The sequence below is a fragment of the Arvicanthis niloticus genome, chromosome 4 (assembly GCF_011762505.2).
Source record: "Arvicanthis niloticus isolate mArvNil1 chromosome 4, mArvNil1.pat.X, whole genome shotgun sequence".
NCBI lineage: Eukaryota > Metazoa > Chordata > Mammalia > Rodentia > Muridae > Arvicanthis > Arvicanthis niloticus.
Window position 1 is genome coordinate 97,286,807 of NC_047661.1, and position 17,945 is coordinate 97,304,751.

General features: G+C 38.4%; 1 long non-coding RNA gene across 1 annotated transcript; it reads left to right on the forward strand.

Moving 5' to 3' along the window:
• The first annotated feature begins 4,086 nt into the window (after positions 1 to 4,086).
• On the forward strand, positions 4,087 to 12,688 carry LOC143442117 (uncharacterized). The gene is made up of 3 exons (XR_013110050.1): positions 4,087 to 4,210; positions 6,451 to 6,603; positions 7,181 to 12,688. It is a non-coding gene; the product is annotated as an uncharacterized LOC143442117 (long non-coding RNA).
• The last annotated feature ends 5,257 nt before the right edge of the window (positions 12,689 to 17,945 follow it).

Below are 17,945 nucleotides of genomic sequence, written 5' to 3' on the forward strand. Positions count from 1 at the left end.
GAGCTAACACTCTTAGAATTTTTCTAGTGGGATTTTTAACAAAATAAAATTTTTTTCTAGCAGCCTTTCTGACTTTAGTTGGAAAAGTAGAGTGCTGTCTCAAGCAGAGAGCTATCTAGAGAGCTGTCTCAAGCAGAACAGCAGAACACAGAGCTGTATCTTGCACCCCATCATCGACTTCAAGTCACTTCTTCCACAGCTCTCAAACACGCCCTCCTCAGGATCCCCAACCAAGGCCAGGCTGGTCCTCAGCAGGATATTATATTTTAAGTAAAGGATCTATCTCCTGACACAAATGTCAGCATGGTGAATCCAAAAAACTCTCATCCTGAAATTTAAAAAGTCAAACACAAAAGGGAGAGTATTGTATAGGTTTCATTTATATAAAATCCTCATGAAGAACCCTGACTTACCATGATCAGCAGGAGACCTGGGCTTGCTTAAGTTGAGAATATGAGTATGGTTTTACTAGAGAAGGGAGCAGGGAATCCTTCTGTTAAATTGAATGGGTGTTCTCTTTGTTGATTTTTTTAGCAATTACATAGATGTGCATACATTTTAAAATAATTCCAAGTCCCTATATATTGTATATAGTATGAGCATTTTACAACAATAGTTGTTTAAAATTTAGATTCTGTTGAATAGGGTAACTTTTGGCATAATTATAACATGATAAATGAGGCCACAGGGGTTTGTTTTTGTTTTTCTGTAACAACATGCATATGCCTCTGAATCATTTCTAATAGCTTCATATCATGCCCCATTGCAATTCACTTAACTTGCTTATTTACCCATAATATATATATATCAATTCTGATCATTTTTATTATTATATATTAAATAATTCTTTTGGCTTTGAAGTTGGGAGTTTTACATGAAACTTCAGATTGAACAGCATCATAAGGAGAAGAAAGAAAGCTTTTCACAGCAGGGGAAGGGCTGCAAAGAATACACATTTTGAGAATGTATCACATATTGAACATGTGACAGAACTTCAGAAGGTTTTTGATTCCAGGGTGACATGTGGCTATTAGGAAAAGTGAGAGAAATTACAGAGCCTCAAATCATGCATCCTCTCCTAAGCCAATATATGACTTTTGGAATTTTATTCAGGTAGTACATGGGACAAATTGAGAATATTGGAAAAGAGGAGACATAATTTGATTTAGGTTTTTAAAAGGTCACTTAAGGGTATAGAGAGATAATTCAGTGTTGTGCTTGCCTTGAAAGCATGTGAAGATACTTTTCAATCTCCCGTGTTCAGAAACCACTAGGTACAACAGCATGTGCAACCCAGCAGCAGGGAAGTGGAGACAGGAAGCTCTCTGGGCTTGCTGGCCAGACAGTCTAGCTGAACCTGTGAGCTCCAATTTCAGTGAACACCATTGTCTCAAAAAACAAGGTAGAAAATAAGGAATGATATTCAAACTTGACTCCTGCCCCCCAATTCTTGCATACATTTACACTCACTCACACAAAACACACATACACACATGCTCAGACACATGTTTAGACATACGAATACACACACAGGTTCTCTCTCTCACACACACACATGCTCACACACATACATACATGGTCTCACACACACAGACACACAAATGCTTACACACAGATACACATATGCTCACACACAGATACACACATGTTCACACACACACACACATACAGTCTCACACACAAATGCAAAGAAGAAAAGGAGAAGGAAAAGACAAATATTTCATTTTGCTATCTGACGATGTGTGGCATGGGCTCCACTTAGTGATCGCAATCCAGGGAAGAAGAAACCATGAGTTCCCAAGTTTGAACACAGAGCAGAGAGGAAAGTTCAGAGAAAGTGTAGAGTCTGGATTTCCTCCTGAAGAATGAAAGATGAAGAGAAGAGATTTCTGAAAAAAAAATGTTGAGGCTTCTGTGGGTCTATATCCAAATCTGAAACTCAGCTCAACATCCAGAGCAGGTTGCTGCTGTCATGCATTTAGCAAATTCTTCTGAAGTCTCTTTCCCACAGACCATGGTAATAGACCTATGGGGCAAACTCAGCCACTTACATTATCCTCCTGTACTGAGCTTTAAAAATGGAATCACCTTTGCTGCTGTGGAAGAGGTACTAGAGATACTGCTGTCTTAAGTACACTCATGCTGAAGAGCAAGATGACAATGTATTCGATAATTATTCTGAAAGCCCATTTGAATGGATTTTTTTCAGGTTGCATTCCAAATAGCCTTTTATCTTGAAGGAGTGTTTGTTTGCTTTCCAGATCGTCTCTTAAATTCGGACATAGGTAAACTTCTTTGACAAGATTTATAATGTGCAAACATATACTTATTCCCTTTATGCCACGGGTCTATTTATTGGATTAACTAGAAGGATTTGATGTGAAGGCTTAGGATGTTATTGAAAACACACCACTTCTATTGTAGCTAAGAAAATCAGCTTTAGAATTAGAGACCTTGTACTGGGCATTGTGTATAGACCTCTAGCTTTTCATTACAGCTGTTCTCTGTTACCATGACAACAGAATTAACCATTTCATTAATATCCCTGAGAAAAGACGTACATCTTTATGCATATCTCTGTTTAAACATGGTCCCTGCTTAAATGTCAAGGTCTCTAACATGTTTACAAGCTTATGTTTATTGTCCCCACCCCCAATATTGTCCTTAAAGCTTCTATGGCGAATTTTTTTAAGTGATACTTTGAATCTTTGAAATTAAATTTCTATTGGCTACATTGACATGGCAGCTTTTAAGTGTCCTCTGAGTGGTGAAATGAACTTCAGAATCTGAAGCTTGTGAAATCCATAGGAAAGGAAATTTAATACAAAAGAAAACAGTCACCTGTGATAGGAAAAGTTGGCTGTTTGTTTGTTCCTTGGGGAGGTGGCGCTCCACTTGGTGAAATGGGTGTTACTATAAATATTGAAGAGTAATCCCTCATCAAAACAGGTGATCCAGCTGTTTCAGCTGGGGCCGAAAGCAGGTAGAGTACTGATTGCAATTGTAATGAAAACGGAGAAAAAATTTCCTCCAACAAGTGAAATCCATTATTTTGAAAATAATACCTCAAGAGAATAATTCTACCCAACCCCCAAAAGGTACAATGGTCCTTTTCATAGTTGTGTCTGCTATTTCTTTTGAAGAAATAAAATGCATCTTAGTGAGCAATTCTCTATAAATACTTATATTTTAATGACCAATTTGAACTCCAATTTAAAAGGGCTCAAGGAAGCTGGTCACTCTGCCTTCATTAAGTGAAGTTAACTAATTTTTAATAAACAGAGCCATCTCCTTTTGAATTATTGCTATTGGTAATAACTATCTAGCCTACAAATCAACCATGGCTAACTACCTAGGCAAAATGTTTTAAAAGCATTACCTTATTTAAACCATGAAATAGAAGCTATATGGAGAAGGTAGGTACTGCTGTCCCTATCTATAGTTGAGGAAATGAAGTCTTTGTGGATTTGTTTGCAAAGTCACAGACAGTGTACGGTTTTCAGCTCAGTCTATCTGGCTTGAAAGCCAGTGCAGGCATCTTTTGGCATGGGGTGAGGAGGGAAGAATGGCCTTTCATTCTTTGTTTCTGCTCATAGAAATATTGTAATAACATTTAACATATTTACATTCCCACCAGACATTTTGTCCTGTAAGGATGGAGAATGTCTGGGGAAGGATTACTCATAATAATTAAACTCATAAAACAAGAAAGCACATCTGAAGTGGTCGTAAAATTCTTAGGAGCAAAACAGTCCCTGGGAAGCTAGAAGTGCACAGTGCATAGGAAGGGTATTGGTGCTTCACCAAGGCCTCCTACCATCCAACAAGATAAAAGAAGACATTTCATGCAACAAGGCGAAGCTTCTTTAGCTGTGGTTGTTTGCTTAAATTTGAGGTTTGTTTTTTGTTTGTTTTTTTTTTTTTTTGAAATAATGGTTCTATTTAAATATGATCACAATAACATAAAATACACCAAGAGAGAACAACTAAACAGTTTTCAGTCTATTCGGGGCTACGTAAGCCATGCCACAACAAATTTTGGAACATCTTTATCACCTCTCTAAAGGAGAAGCCTGCCTTTGTTCAGCCAGTCCCCCTTTCTTCTTCCAGGCATGTCGATCTTCTGTGTGTGGCCACTTTCACTTAGCATTCAAGATTCAGCATTTCCTTTTAAGGGCTGAATACTATTCCATTCTGTTCTTGTTCCTCGGTAGGTATTTAGGTTCCTTGTTTCTTTTTGTTTGTTTCTTTCTTTTCTTAATTGCTATCTTACTGTTGTGGGCTTTTGTGTGAATGTTTTGAGGGAGGGTAGAGATATTTTTCTGAGATTTGTATTTGCTTTTCAGCTGTTCTTTTATCATCTAAAATGATAAAAAAAAAAACTCAGACATCCTCCCATGACTGAAGATTTCATAGAATTCTGAAGAACAAACTGCATCACACCTTAGTGTTTCCTAACTGTGACTTACAGGAAAAGAGACGAATGGTTTAGGATTCGTAGTTACTCTTAACACAATCACAAAAAGTACTCAGCTAATTCTTCTATATGATGGTAATCGTTTGTTAAGATTTAAAGCCCTAAACATTTAAAATACAAGAGAACACTTGCATTAAATAAATGTTCTTGTTGAAGTCTCTGGTAGAGTAAGCCACCTTGTATGCATCTAATACACAACTAGAGGTACTACCACATCAAAGAAGCTGGTCAGAAAAAAAAAGGGAGGGGGCAGAGGCAGCATCTCTCTTTCTTTGACAATAGTTTTTGAAGGATCCCCAAATTTCTTCTTTCCTTATAGTGAGAAAACCAGGGGAGACATAAACTTAAAAGGCCCAGGAAAGTGATTTTGACTTATTTTTCACTTAGGTATAGAATCCATTCACAAGTAGACTAGATCATTTTTTTAGTTAGAAACACCATCTATTTGCTGACAAAGAAACAGAACATCCCACTAGGAAGTTAGTTCTTTGTAAGGAAGATGAGAACCATGCATGATCCATTCTAGGTACCGAGATCCAAAAGAAAGGCAAGAGGTACATTTTCAATGTTTTAAAGCATTGTGGATTTCAGGTTTAGTACTAACTTCTATGATGAAATACATTAAAAAAAATACACTCTCTGATCAAGTAAATGAGTTATAGGTTTTTTGTGTGTTAAATACTTGCTTCTGTCTCTGCACCAGAGGGCAGTCTTTCATCAAAACCATGGAAACCAGGGCAGGACTCTGCTGATGAACACAGAGACCCTCCAATCAAAGGCCTTCTGAGAAGGGAGGCTCCCCTAACAAAAAGACTGAAGAAATTATGACATAGTTAGACCCACATGCTGTAAATCAAAGGAGGAGTTGGCATGTCTAGATTATCACACAAATATGAAAACTTTTAGTGGATGTTTTGTCTTTAGTGTTATTCAAGAGCAAACATCTATGAGCCATGATGGACTCCTGAAACTAAAGCAGAGTTTGAAAATAAAAAAAAAAAAAAAAGGTTGAAGGGATGAAATAAGAAAAGGACAGGAGGTGAGAAGGGTAGAAAGGAGGGAGGGGAGGAGAATCGGAAGGGAGGAGAAAGGGAGGGAAGGAAGGAGAGGAAAGGGTAAATTTCCCATGCAATCAAATCTCCCAGCCTCTAATGATATTTTTTTCTGTTGTACACATAAAAAGTTTCTTATTGGTAATCAGATTTCAAGGTTTCAGAAGACAGTTATCCAAATTAGTTTCAAATAAATAATAGTTCATAATATGAATGTTATAAATTCAAACTGGAAAATACAGTTAATAAGATTTACCTACTGCCTTACAAGAAGGCTCGGCCTGTAAAATAGCTTGTCCTGAAAGCCTGACAACCTGAGTTTACCATGAAGATGGACAAATAGAAATGTATAAAGGTGTCCTCTGACCTCTATGTGCATACCACGGTGCATGTGACCACACATGTATTACATTATACACACACCTTCTTCTTCTTCCTCTTCCTCTTCCTCTTCCTCTTCTTCCTCCTCCTTCTCCTCCTATTCTTCTTCTTCTTCTTCTTCTTCTTCTTCTTCTTCTTCTTCTTCTTCTTCTTCTTCTTCTTCTTCTTCTTTTCTTCTTCTTCTTCTTCTTCTTCTTCTTCTTCTTCTTCTTCTTCTTCTTCTTCTTCTTTATCATCATCATATAGTTTTAAGATAGTTTTAAGATTTATCAATAAGTTAAGAAAAAATGGGAAAAATTGCCGTATGCATACACTTTCAGAGTAATTATCCATGCTTGACAAGAAGCATGCATTTTAAATGCACTATAATGAAACTTGAATTTAAAAATTAAAGTTAATTTTTCACACAGAAAGTTAAATGCAAGTATCATGTCTAAAGGTTCAGAGTAGTATTTTTTATGAAGTATAAACTAAGCACAGCCCTTTTTTCCCTCTCAATCTTTCATAAGTTTATGAAACTTTCAACTAAATATCTCACAGGAAATTACTGTCTCCCAGAATATAAAGAATTTATAGAAAGGACGCTGATCAGCTGTTCTCCATGGATACAGAGGCACAAACAAGCAGAAATTGGTTTAATAAAGCAAGGACACAAAGCAAAATTTGACTGTCATGGTGATATAAGAAAAGGGGGTAAGCTTTTCATCACTTCTCAAAGATAACTATCAAAACCAATCCGGAGACATGGATAAGAGCTTTCTTTACTTATTGCTTAGATTTATAAAAATGAGAACTAGGTGGGGTAAATAATGTACACATCCATAAATCAGTCCGAATCTTTCATTTGCTTTTAAATAAAGTGGCAGTTTCTTCGCAGTTAAAAGGCAAGCAAGGAAGTGGGTTTCCACTGCAATTGGGTCTCAGTTTGTAAAGATACAAGTGTTTGCAGTTGTGTTTGCCTGGGGAATCGGACAGCAAGTTGGTTTTCATTTTCCTCAAGATAACGTAAAAGGGAAACAAACAAACAAAAAAAAAATGATAGCCAATATAGAAATGATCTTTTTTTTTTTTTTTTTCTTACTTGCTCAACAAAACTTTCTGGAACTTAGAAAGAACATCCCTAACATACCGGGAAGGTAGGTGCCAAGCGCGCTGCCCAGTGCACAGTAACACTTCTGGGTAGTTTTCCTGAGTTGTATTTTTATACAGGTGAAACTTTTTCTATGCCATTATGAGAATCAAAGTCTGAAGCCTGTTGTCACTTTCAAAGGCCGCTGCAGAACTGAAAATGTAGTGAAGGCAAAATGGAGAAGTTCACAGAGCTGTTCCCGAAGCCTCTTGCAATCCACAGGAACCCGTGCTTCCTTGAAGCTGATTTTTAAGAAAACATACCAGCTGAATGCTTCCCCCCAAAAATTAATACACCAGGAGATGTTCCATCACAAACATGGCTCTGATGAGAACTACACAAGACTGTGGAGCTGAAGTGACTTAACCAAAGAGAGCAGAAACCGTCTTTGCACATCTAATATTTACGGTATTGGAAATGTAAGCAAATTAAGCTGTCAACTGTACTTCAGTTTAAATGCTGTGAGTGTGTGGAAGAAGGCATACAGGATGTTCTGCAAGGGTACAGTGAGGGATCAGAACTGATTGAAGAGAGACAGTGGTTACAGAGTATCTGTGAGGTGAGAATCCATGGCACCATGCAGAAGAGAGAAGGAAGCTACAGTTGTCAAATGTGGAATTAGAAAGGAAGTTTTTCAGTCTAGCTTTATAAGAACAGTGGGGTGGAAGAGAGAGTGAGAGACGAGAGAGCGAGAGACAGCAACAGAGAGAGAGAGAGAGAGAGAGAGAGAGAGAGAGAGAGAGAGAAATTGAGATTGATTCTGTTCTGCTGGGAGAAGCTCCTTTCCACTTGTGGTTCATCCTGGTCAACAGCACTGACCTTCTTGTATCAGTCTTTCCCCCACTTATTTCTACAAACTGCACCTGCTTCTCTGGGTTTCCTCAACAGGTGTTTCATACCCTGCTGATGTCTTTCCCCCTTGGCTATGGAATCTGTCCTTTTGAAACAACAGCACCATGTACAACATTCTATCTCAGAGCGGTGCTGAAACAGAGTACAAGCCATGCATAATTCTTGAAAAGCTGTAGACATGGGTCTTTATAACAAAATAAAAGCCCCATTTAAACTATAAGGCATTACACTTCTATCAAATAAATTAAATAAATGGCCAGCAGGGCTGTTTTACACAATTTATGGGTGCCCTCTGCAGTCAATGCTACATCTCATTAGTGGCTCTGTCACTCATGAAAAATGTGGCAGCCATCAGCATCACACATTAACTGAAAGCATGTGCCCACACATCAAATGTATACTTTTTAGTTATAGAAACAAGGCACAAAGCAGATGTGTGTGTGAGAGGAAGGCGGTGAGAGAGAGAGAGAGAGAGAGAGAGAGAGAGAGAGAGAGAGAGAGATAAAGACACAGAGACACAGAGAAACAGAGACAGAAACAGACACAGAGAGACAGAGAGACAAAGAGAGACACAGACATCGAAAGAGAAACAGACACAGAGAAAGACACAGAGAGACAGAGACTGATGGACAAAGACAGCATGTGTGTGCATGTTTACTCTGTGACAGCAAAGATCATTCAAAATTCTCCAATTGTTTCTTGTCTTTTTCTTTTTTTACAAACACAGGGAAGATGCTGTTCTTATCCTTTCAAAGTTACTTTTCTCTACTGACTTACATTTTCTGCTTTTATTCGATGCAATAGCCCAGACTTTGCCTTTCTTTCTTCTTGACATTTCATTTTTAATTAAAAATGACATTTTAATTAAAAGGAAACATATGTAGAATAAACAGAATAACTCACCAACAGCAGAGAGCTGAGGTTGTCCTGTCAGCTCAGTTTTAACCTTTCTGGCTCAGGCAAGGCTCTGCTAGGCTTCTACACAGTGGTTGCCAAGGCAAACTCTCAACAGGAAATAAAACAGAAGGAGAGAAAAAAAGATGTCATCAAAGATCCACCTGTATCCCCAGACTCCAGAACCACAAAGGGTGGAAAGAGAGTATATACCCATTACAAACTATGTTGCTTTCAGGACCAGAGGATTAGTGTCTTTTTTTTTCCCCTGTTCAGAATATTAAAACTAGCACTTCGGTGAAAGACCCCAGTTTTGCAACTTTTCATGTTTACAGATGGCCTGATTTGGCAATCTTAAATGTTAAGGGAATTGGAAATCTGGTAGGAGGTAAGCATAGCCAAAAGCAAAAAGTTACAATTAAAATGAACTATCCTTCTATAGACATCCATCACTCAAGCCACATCCTGCTGCTGCTGGGACCCACGGCCAGTCAAGTGCCAGCCCTTTCACTCAGATGAATTGGTTCTCTGCACAAAGATTTATGGTATAAAAGGAATCTATCTATCTCACTCCCTCTCCCCTTTCTCCATCCCTTTCTCTTTCTGCCTCAGAGTGTATATGTGTGTGTCTATACTCTATATAAATATACAAGTACTTTGTACTTCATGACACGATTATGTCATTTTGACCTGAGATCATTGTAGATGTGTCTAGTGATGTAAACATAAAAGCATACTGAGCAGGGTATGCCTCTGTCTAATATGGCTGGAGCCACTGTAACAACTGGGCATGTAAAGAGAGTGCTTTGTGAAACAAAGGCAAAGGTTGAACTTATTTGCAAGTCCACGAGTGCCAAAAGTTAACATCCCCCCCATGCCCCTCCCAAAAAGAGGCAAAGCTGTAGACTTCACAAGGGACATGATGCTGCCAGCAACTTAATTTTGGACTTCAAGTGTCTAGAACAGTGAGAAAATAAAGCACCACAGCTATTAACCAGTCAGATTGTGGTACTTTATTACAGCGACTGTACAGAGAAAAATATTGTCAGGCATAATGATCTTGCTATATTACTGAGGAAAAATGAGCTTCGGAAAGCTAAACTGTTTTTCAATGTTGCATAGCTCTAAATGAGCCAAGATCAGTCTGCCTCAAGCCTATGCTTTTCAACACGTCTCAGGCCTCCAGTCTTCAGCCACTTACCCAAATTGGAATTATCTAAAGGCATTGAAATTGTCTAAGGTGTTTATGTCTTACAAAGTCCTATACCAGCCATTGCTAATGAAGTGAGTCACTACACAGTTCATTTGAAAAAAAAATTACCTCATGTTAAGAATAACGACAAAATCGATTCGAGAAAGTTGGCTAAAAGGGCACTGGCTATGGTTCCAGAGGACTTGAGTTTGATTCCCAGCACCTACATGCCAGCTCACAACTGCCTGTAACTCCATCCCTAGAAAATCGAATGCTGTCTGTTGGCTTTGATGAGCACTGGGCCCCTCACCCGGATCTGAGGCCTGGACCAGACCTCTCCCGGGTCTGCTGTTGTGTGGATCCCGGATTCCGCCGGAGACATTCTGGAGGCTCCACGGATCCCACAGCCAGCTTTAGGTAGGAATACCCACATACTGCCCTAAGCCCATAGCTGGGTGCTGTGAGCATTCAGATTCCAGCAGATACCCCCCCCCTCCCTGCCCCTGTGGAGTAGCACCCCTCTTCCGCCCTTCTCCCGGATCTGAGGCCTGGACCAGACCTCTCCCGGGTCTGCTGTTGTGTGGACCCTGGATTCTGCCTGAGACATACCGGAAGGTCCACTCAACCCAGAGCCACAGAGGAACAACTGAACTCAGAGCATCAGACAACATATCCTGAGATATCCTAGAGGAGACACTGCACCCAGAACAGCAGACACCTAGCTGGACTGCTGCCTTGGAGGCACCAAATCCTGAGGCATTCTAGAGGTACCATTATAATCAGTACAGCTGGAAAAGATCACAGAGATATCTGGACCCCTAGGAGATCAGACACAAGTGAGATAACTGGAAAGGCATGCTTCAGTCAGAGACAGCAAGTACAGGCAGCACTAGAGTTAACCAGATGGCAAAAGGCAAGCACAGGAACGTAAGCAACAGAAACCAAAGTTACATGACATCATCAGAACCCAGTTCCCCCATCATAGCAAGCCCTGAACACCCATTCACACCAGAAAAGCAGGAGTCAGAATTAAAATCACTTCTCATGATGATGAGCACTGGATTCACAGGGGAAGTTCTGACATGCGTGTGGGCAAAAACATCTATATACATAAAATAAAATTTTATAAGTTTAAAACTGACCTCAAAGTCATCAACCTAGAGTCTCAAAATGTATTCATTGAATTCATATTGTTTGTGTTTGCAGATATTGCTATAAGAGCTGCATTTAGATCATTTGAATAAGAAATGACTTCTGTAGAGTTTGAGCAACCACTCCCCATCTGGGGGTCATGTCTGAGGTTACTTGACCTTTGGATTTCCTGACACAGCTAGCATATGGCTACTGTGAGGGCAAGCTTTCAAGCTTATGTGCATTAAGTTCCCTGAGAAATGAGTCGTCTCACCTAGTGTCTCATACCATAAAGCCTTCATTGCCTCTTTACCATGATGGATTGAACCCTCTAAACTGTGAGCCGGGATATGCCTTTCTTCCCTTAAGTTGCTTTTGTTAGTTATTGTGTTAACAATGAGGAACTCAGTAGTTATCATATACTGTGGTACTCAAGTATCATGGACACATTAAGAGTTACATCCCTGATGTAAACTGCGAACAAAGAATTGTGCCTAGACAAGATGACAAAGGATAGAGTTTTCTGTTAGATACTCAAATACTATCTAGCTATGCAAGAATTCAAAGGAATTTTCTTGTGGTGATCATCCTTGAATGCCCTAATATTGATTAAGTGCAGACTATATTGAGGAAATGTGTATTCTCATTGCCATCAGCTACCCAGTTGTATACATTAAAAATTCAGATAATGAAACCCAAATCATCTCTTTCTGCACTCAGATCTATTCTTCCCACACATAACTAAATGTCAACCCCAGAATTATCTTTATTAAGATGTCATCTCTCCAGCATACTTGAGTCCAGGCAAGTGACTTTGTTATTCAAGATAGAAACTCCTGGAATCAACCAGAACTCTTCAGTGGAAAAGGCTAACAGTTTGTATCTTCAAATCTCTTCCTTCAAAACTCTTTGCTGTTAACATCGCTTCTGGGTTGCCATGGTAATCCCTACCCAACCCGAATCCAAGACCCAAATTAAAAGCATTTCAAACCAAAGTTTCAACTCCCAGTACATCCAAATTCAACTTTTCCCACTGTCCAAATTCTATTTAAATAGAGTTCTCTTTCAGTTTAGTAAATAAAGATCCTAACTTTATCCTATTTACAGGATGTTCTGGTGGTGTTTGAGTTGATACCTTACAAAAGTAATAAGAGACAGCACAGTACAAAATCATGTCCATGGGGTTACATACATCTAAGTGACAGAAAAGCAGAAGAGTCCAGGAAAGAGAGTGGTCTGTCTGTTATAGACTTCAAGGCCAAGAGAATTGAAAAGCAAGGAGGGATCAGATGAACTATATATTATCCAAAGAACAATGGACACGTGAATACCTGTCTGCATACGTACATATGACCCTCATATACACACTAACAAGTATAAGTGCACATGCAAACATGACAAGAGTGTTCTTTACCATGAAGCATCCTCCAAAAGATAAACCAACTCAAAGTGTAATTAGCCATAAAGTCACAGTAAACACACTAGGCCAAATTGTTTACCCTATGTGTACATTGTCTTTGGAAATATGTAATTCTGACTTCTCAAAATAAATGAACCTTGGTTGCTGATACAAACCTTTACTTCTGTGAGTTGGGTGTGTTGGTATATTCCTGTAGTCCTAGCATTTGGTAGTCAGTTACCTAGTGGGATTGCCTTGTATCCAAAAGCAAGTTTTAAAATCTTCCATTTTTGTCTCCTTCCTACAAATGAACAAAGACAAATGAAGCAACCATTTGGATATCAAAACTATGTTACCTAATGGTGGTAAAATCATATAGATCACATAAATATTACCTGGCATAATGCCCTTCAAAATGATCTTGGAGACTGGGGAGATAGCCTAGACAATAAAGTGCTTGCTGAATTTCTGCACACTCGCAAGAACCCAATCTGCTCTTCAGTACCCAAGGTCATGGCTGAATACCGAAGAACAAAAATTGATCCATATCTATCACCTTGCACAAAACTCCAAATGGATGAAGGACCTAATCATGAGCCCAGATTCCGTGAATCTGATATAAGAGACAATGGGGCTATTCTTGAACTCACTGGCACAGGGAGCAACTTTTGAGCAGGACACTGATAGCACAGGCACAAGATCAAAAAATCAATAAATTGAACCTCATAAAACTGAAAAAAAATTGGCAAGGCAAAAACACCATAGTTCAGGCAAAAGCAGAAACCTAGAGAAAAGGAAAAGACCATTACTAATTATACATGTAATAGAGGCTTACTACATAAAATATATTTTAAAAACTAAAAAAAGAAAGAATGTCAAGAAAACAAGTAACCCAATTTTAAGTTGGGGTATAGAACTAAGCAGAGAATTCTCAAAAGGATGAAACGCAGTGACCGGGAAGCACTTAAAGAAATGTTCAACACTCTTAGCCATCAGGGAAATGTAGATTAAAATTACTTTGAGGTTTCATCTCACACAACTTATAATGGCCAAGATCAATAAAACAAAGCAGCTCATAATGACAAAGATACAGAGCAATGGGAACATTTACTAATTACTGATGAAAGTGCAAACTTTACAGGCATGAAAATCAGTGTGAAAGTTCCAAAGAAAGCTGGAAATAGATCTACCATAAGATCAGGCTATACCACTCTTGGGTATATGCCCAAAAGCCTCTGCATCCTTCTGCAGAAATATTTGCTCATCCATGTTCATTGTTGCTTTATTCATAATAGTAGGAAACTGGAAATAGCCAAGATGTCCATCAAGTAATGAATAGAGAATGAAATTTCTGTTCATATACACAGTTTATAGGCATGGATTACCTCTTATTCAGTCATTAGATTATGGGGCCCCATGGAAACCCCTAGGCTTAATTCTTTCTCTGTCCTGATTAGTAGCTCCTTTCCCCCTTCTGTGTATTATAATCACAAATACAGTCAGTGCACCAGTTCACTGAAGAATTGGGTTGGCATCATGACACCCCCAGGCAATGCAACCTTTCCCACAGTGGCAACATCCCACCAATTTAACTAATTCACAAACTGCAATGTTTTTGCCAGAGGACTACAGTAGCTCTCTTCTCCTGCTGATTCTTCCCTCCTGACAATCAGTTTTAAATCTACTAACGATTATTTTGCAAAGCTCCTTCTGTATTCACTCAAAAAGAAAAAAAACCCAACCCTCCCCCCCCCCCAAAAAAAAAAAACAATACTAATCACTTGCTTACTCATTTAGCCTTGAAAACTAAAGTTCTCCAAAGGGCAGGCTTCTTTTATGGCCTTTTCTCATTAGGTCTCAGTCTATCTCTGGATATTGTGCTGACTGGCTTTTGTCAATTTGATACAAACTTAGACATATCTGTGAAGGAAGAACCTTAATTGAAACAAAATGCCTCCATAAGTTTGGTGTGTAACAAACCTGTAGGGCGTTTTCTTGATTGCTGATGGGTGTGGGGATGGCTTGCTCATTGGGTTTTACCACCCATGGGCAGGTAGTCCTGAATTGTAATAAAATGCAAGTTGAGTAAGCCATGAGGAGCGAGTCAGTAAGTTAAATTTCTCCACTGCCTCTGTTTAGTTTCCTGACTCTAGTGTCCTGCTTTGAATTCCTGCTCTGACTTTCTACAAGGACCGACTGTGGTATGCATATCACAGCAGTATAAACCCTGCAACATATACAGTCTGGAAAAATTTCTGTGGACTATGACTCCTTCATACCCCTTACTTTAAAATACTGTGATTGGCTTAGTCACACATTTTGTCTCCAATAAATCTATTTTATATTTTATGTTTAGATAACTTTCTCTTCTAAAAAGTCCTTGTCTGAGACATTGTGATCACACTGGTCTACAAACCTTCTTTCTGATAATATCATGCTTCTTTCTTATCTGGTTGTTTGGTTGTATGATTTTTGTGTTGTGTTCTGTTTTGGTTTTGTGACAGCATCCCATGTATTCCATGTTGGCCTTGAACTCACTTTGTAACTAAAGATAGCCTTGAACTTCCAACACTCCTGCTTCCACCTCCCTAGTGCTGGGATTACTGATATGTGCCACCACTCTCAGTTATAAAATGCTGGAGATCAAACCTAGGACTTTGCCCTTGCTAGGCCAGCACTCTTCCAACTGAGCTATATCCTCACCTTGATATCATGATTCCTGAGACTCTGTAGCTATATCTGTATAAGTCTTTTTAGATAGCATCTGCTTGTCAGCAGCCACTTCTCCTTGGAAGAAATCACAGTGTGATCATGCCCTGTTTCTGAATTACCCATCTACCTGCTATGCCTTTATTTCCTCATTCACCTATCAGAGATAACTCAAAATATTTTCAGAATGAGCTCCTTGTGAAGACCAGGTAAGACAATGCATATAGTGTGCTCATACCTCACATCTAGAAAACACCATCTCTAAGTTCGCTATTATTCTGCTACTCTTATGTCTCATGAACCCTATGTCTTACCTTAGTCTGTTTTATCTCATAGTTAAGTATCTGCATGGTGTACTACACTAGAAATATTCAGGACACTAACCAGTAGCCTTGCAGATCATCAGCCAGTGAGTTCATGTTGCCCAATGGAATTATTAAACTTCCTGAAATAAATCATTCCTAAAGGTTTACCCTTTCTTGTACTGCTAAAACTTATTGAACTTTTCTCTCAAATATAACCCATAAATTGGTATTACATATAAATCTGGAATCCCTTAAAAATTAAGACTTGGAAGTATTTTAATTTTATTATGACACCAAGACACTGTATTATTCTTCCCCTAAGAGATTAATTCTGAGTTGAGATAAGAGGTGACCACAATATGGTTTCTGGACTAGGGGGACCACACGTGCTTTCAGACTGGTCTGTAGATTGATCACTTGGAGACTGGAGGTTTATAATAAGACACTATCTGTGATTTTGTTGTTGTCATGATTTCATAACTCATTATGGTCCATAAAATCCAAATATTACTTCAATGATACATTATACATGTTGTTAATTCTAAATTTTATTTTATTCTTGTATTTAGCAAAAATGGGCATATGAGTGTATTCAACAAATATGATGGACAGTAACTGACATAAGATGGCAGAGAGTGACAGCCAACCCTCCTCAGGCTCTGGATAGGAAAAGACTTTCTTGTCTAATCCACCTAACCACATACCAAATCCTTCTTACTGACCAGTTGCATTTGAACATGACCATGTCTTTCTCTTTGAATCAAAGATCAGACAGAAAAAGCCAAAAAAGAAAAGAGCAGAAACCAAAACTTGAGTCATTTGAAGCTATGAACACATAACCAAGATATAATCTATGGTTTTGGACCTAGAAAATTACTCAGATAACTCCAACTGAACAATGCAGTGCCTGTCTTATTTATGGCTTCCATTCCAGGGTAAGTCCTGGTTACTCAAGAAGTCAACTTGACAATAAATAACTTGTCCTTTAGAAATATTTTTACTGGGCCCATAGTTATGAATTCATTTGCTATTCACTGTGATGGCTCATAGCATAAAGAATTAATTTACCATTTATGTGAATAAGACACATACCTCTTAGTAACTACTTAATTAAGTGAGTAGGGTTCTTTAATCCATCCTGATATTTTAAAAGCAATTCACTCATTTTTAAAAATCATCAACTTCTTTTTATTATTATTATAGAAAGGTAAGTGATGACAGATATAGATAGATAAAATAGGTATATGATAGATAGATGATAGATGATAGATAGATGATAGAAACATTATAGATAGGTAGAAATAGATGATAGATAATCGTTAGAGAAATTGTTATTTTATATTCTATAAAGTCAAAATATTCAAATTTCTATGGGTAAAGGAAATGCAATGACAAACATCCATGAAGCACAGAGACCAAGTAATTAAATGTAACTGTGTCCAATTCATAGCAAGGCAGAACTAAATATATTATCCTGACAACTGAATATCACCAAAGTAATACTGCTATTTATTTATGCACCAAGCTCTGTGCTTAACTAATAGTAGTGTTTTTATTACCATTTTACAGATTAAAAATCACAAACACTAAGGCAGAAACTCGAAGTAACGTTTTAGGTTGAATGTCATTCATTGAAAATGCTAGAGCTTAAACTCAAGTAATTACGGTCAGTGTCATTGTCACTCTTGGTCAATGGTGTTTTAGCTCTCTAGCTCTCTTTTATACAGTAACATGTATCGTATGATATTGTTAATGCTAATTATCTATTTGACAGAGCCTAGAGTCACATAGGAGATGGCTTCTCATCATAGAGCATGGATGCATGTGACCAGTTGCTTCAAGATCCTGCTGCCTTGAAAATCCTTGCTTTTCTGTACTTTGCACTGTGAGCCAAAAATTAGGGTTTTTTTCCTTTGAACTGATTTTGCCAGAGCATTTTATCACAGCAATGAGGATAAAAACCAAGATATGTGTCTTTTTGTGTGTGTGTATGTGGTACCGTGTGTGTGCTGCATGTGTTTCTTCATGTCGCTGTGTTCACAGATGTGTACAGATGTGTGTTCATGCTTCCAAAGGATGTCTTTCAATTGCTCTCCACTTCTATTCTTTATGAGACCAAGTATGTCAGTAAACCTTGAGGCTCATCTATTGAGGAGGCTGAATGTCCAATGAACTTCATTTATGTTTGCATCTCTGCTCCACCCCAAATCCCAATGCTGGAGTTACAGGCAAGTACCACCATGCCCAGTTTGTGTCACCAGAACTAGAGAATCAATTTCAGGTACTGCCAGTTTTATAAATCAACTTTACACGAGCTAGAATCATCAGAGAGAAAGGAACCTCAGTTGAGAAAATGCTTCCATGAAATACAGGTATATGGCACTTTCTCAATTAGTGATCAATGAGGGAGAGCCCAGCCCATGG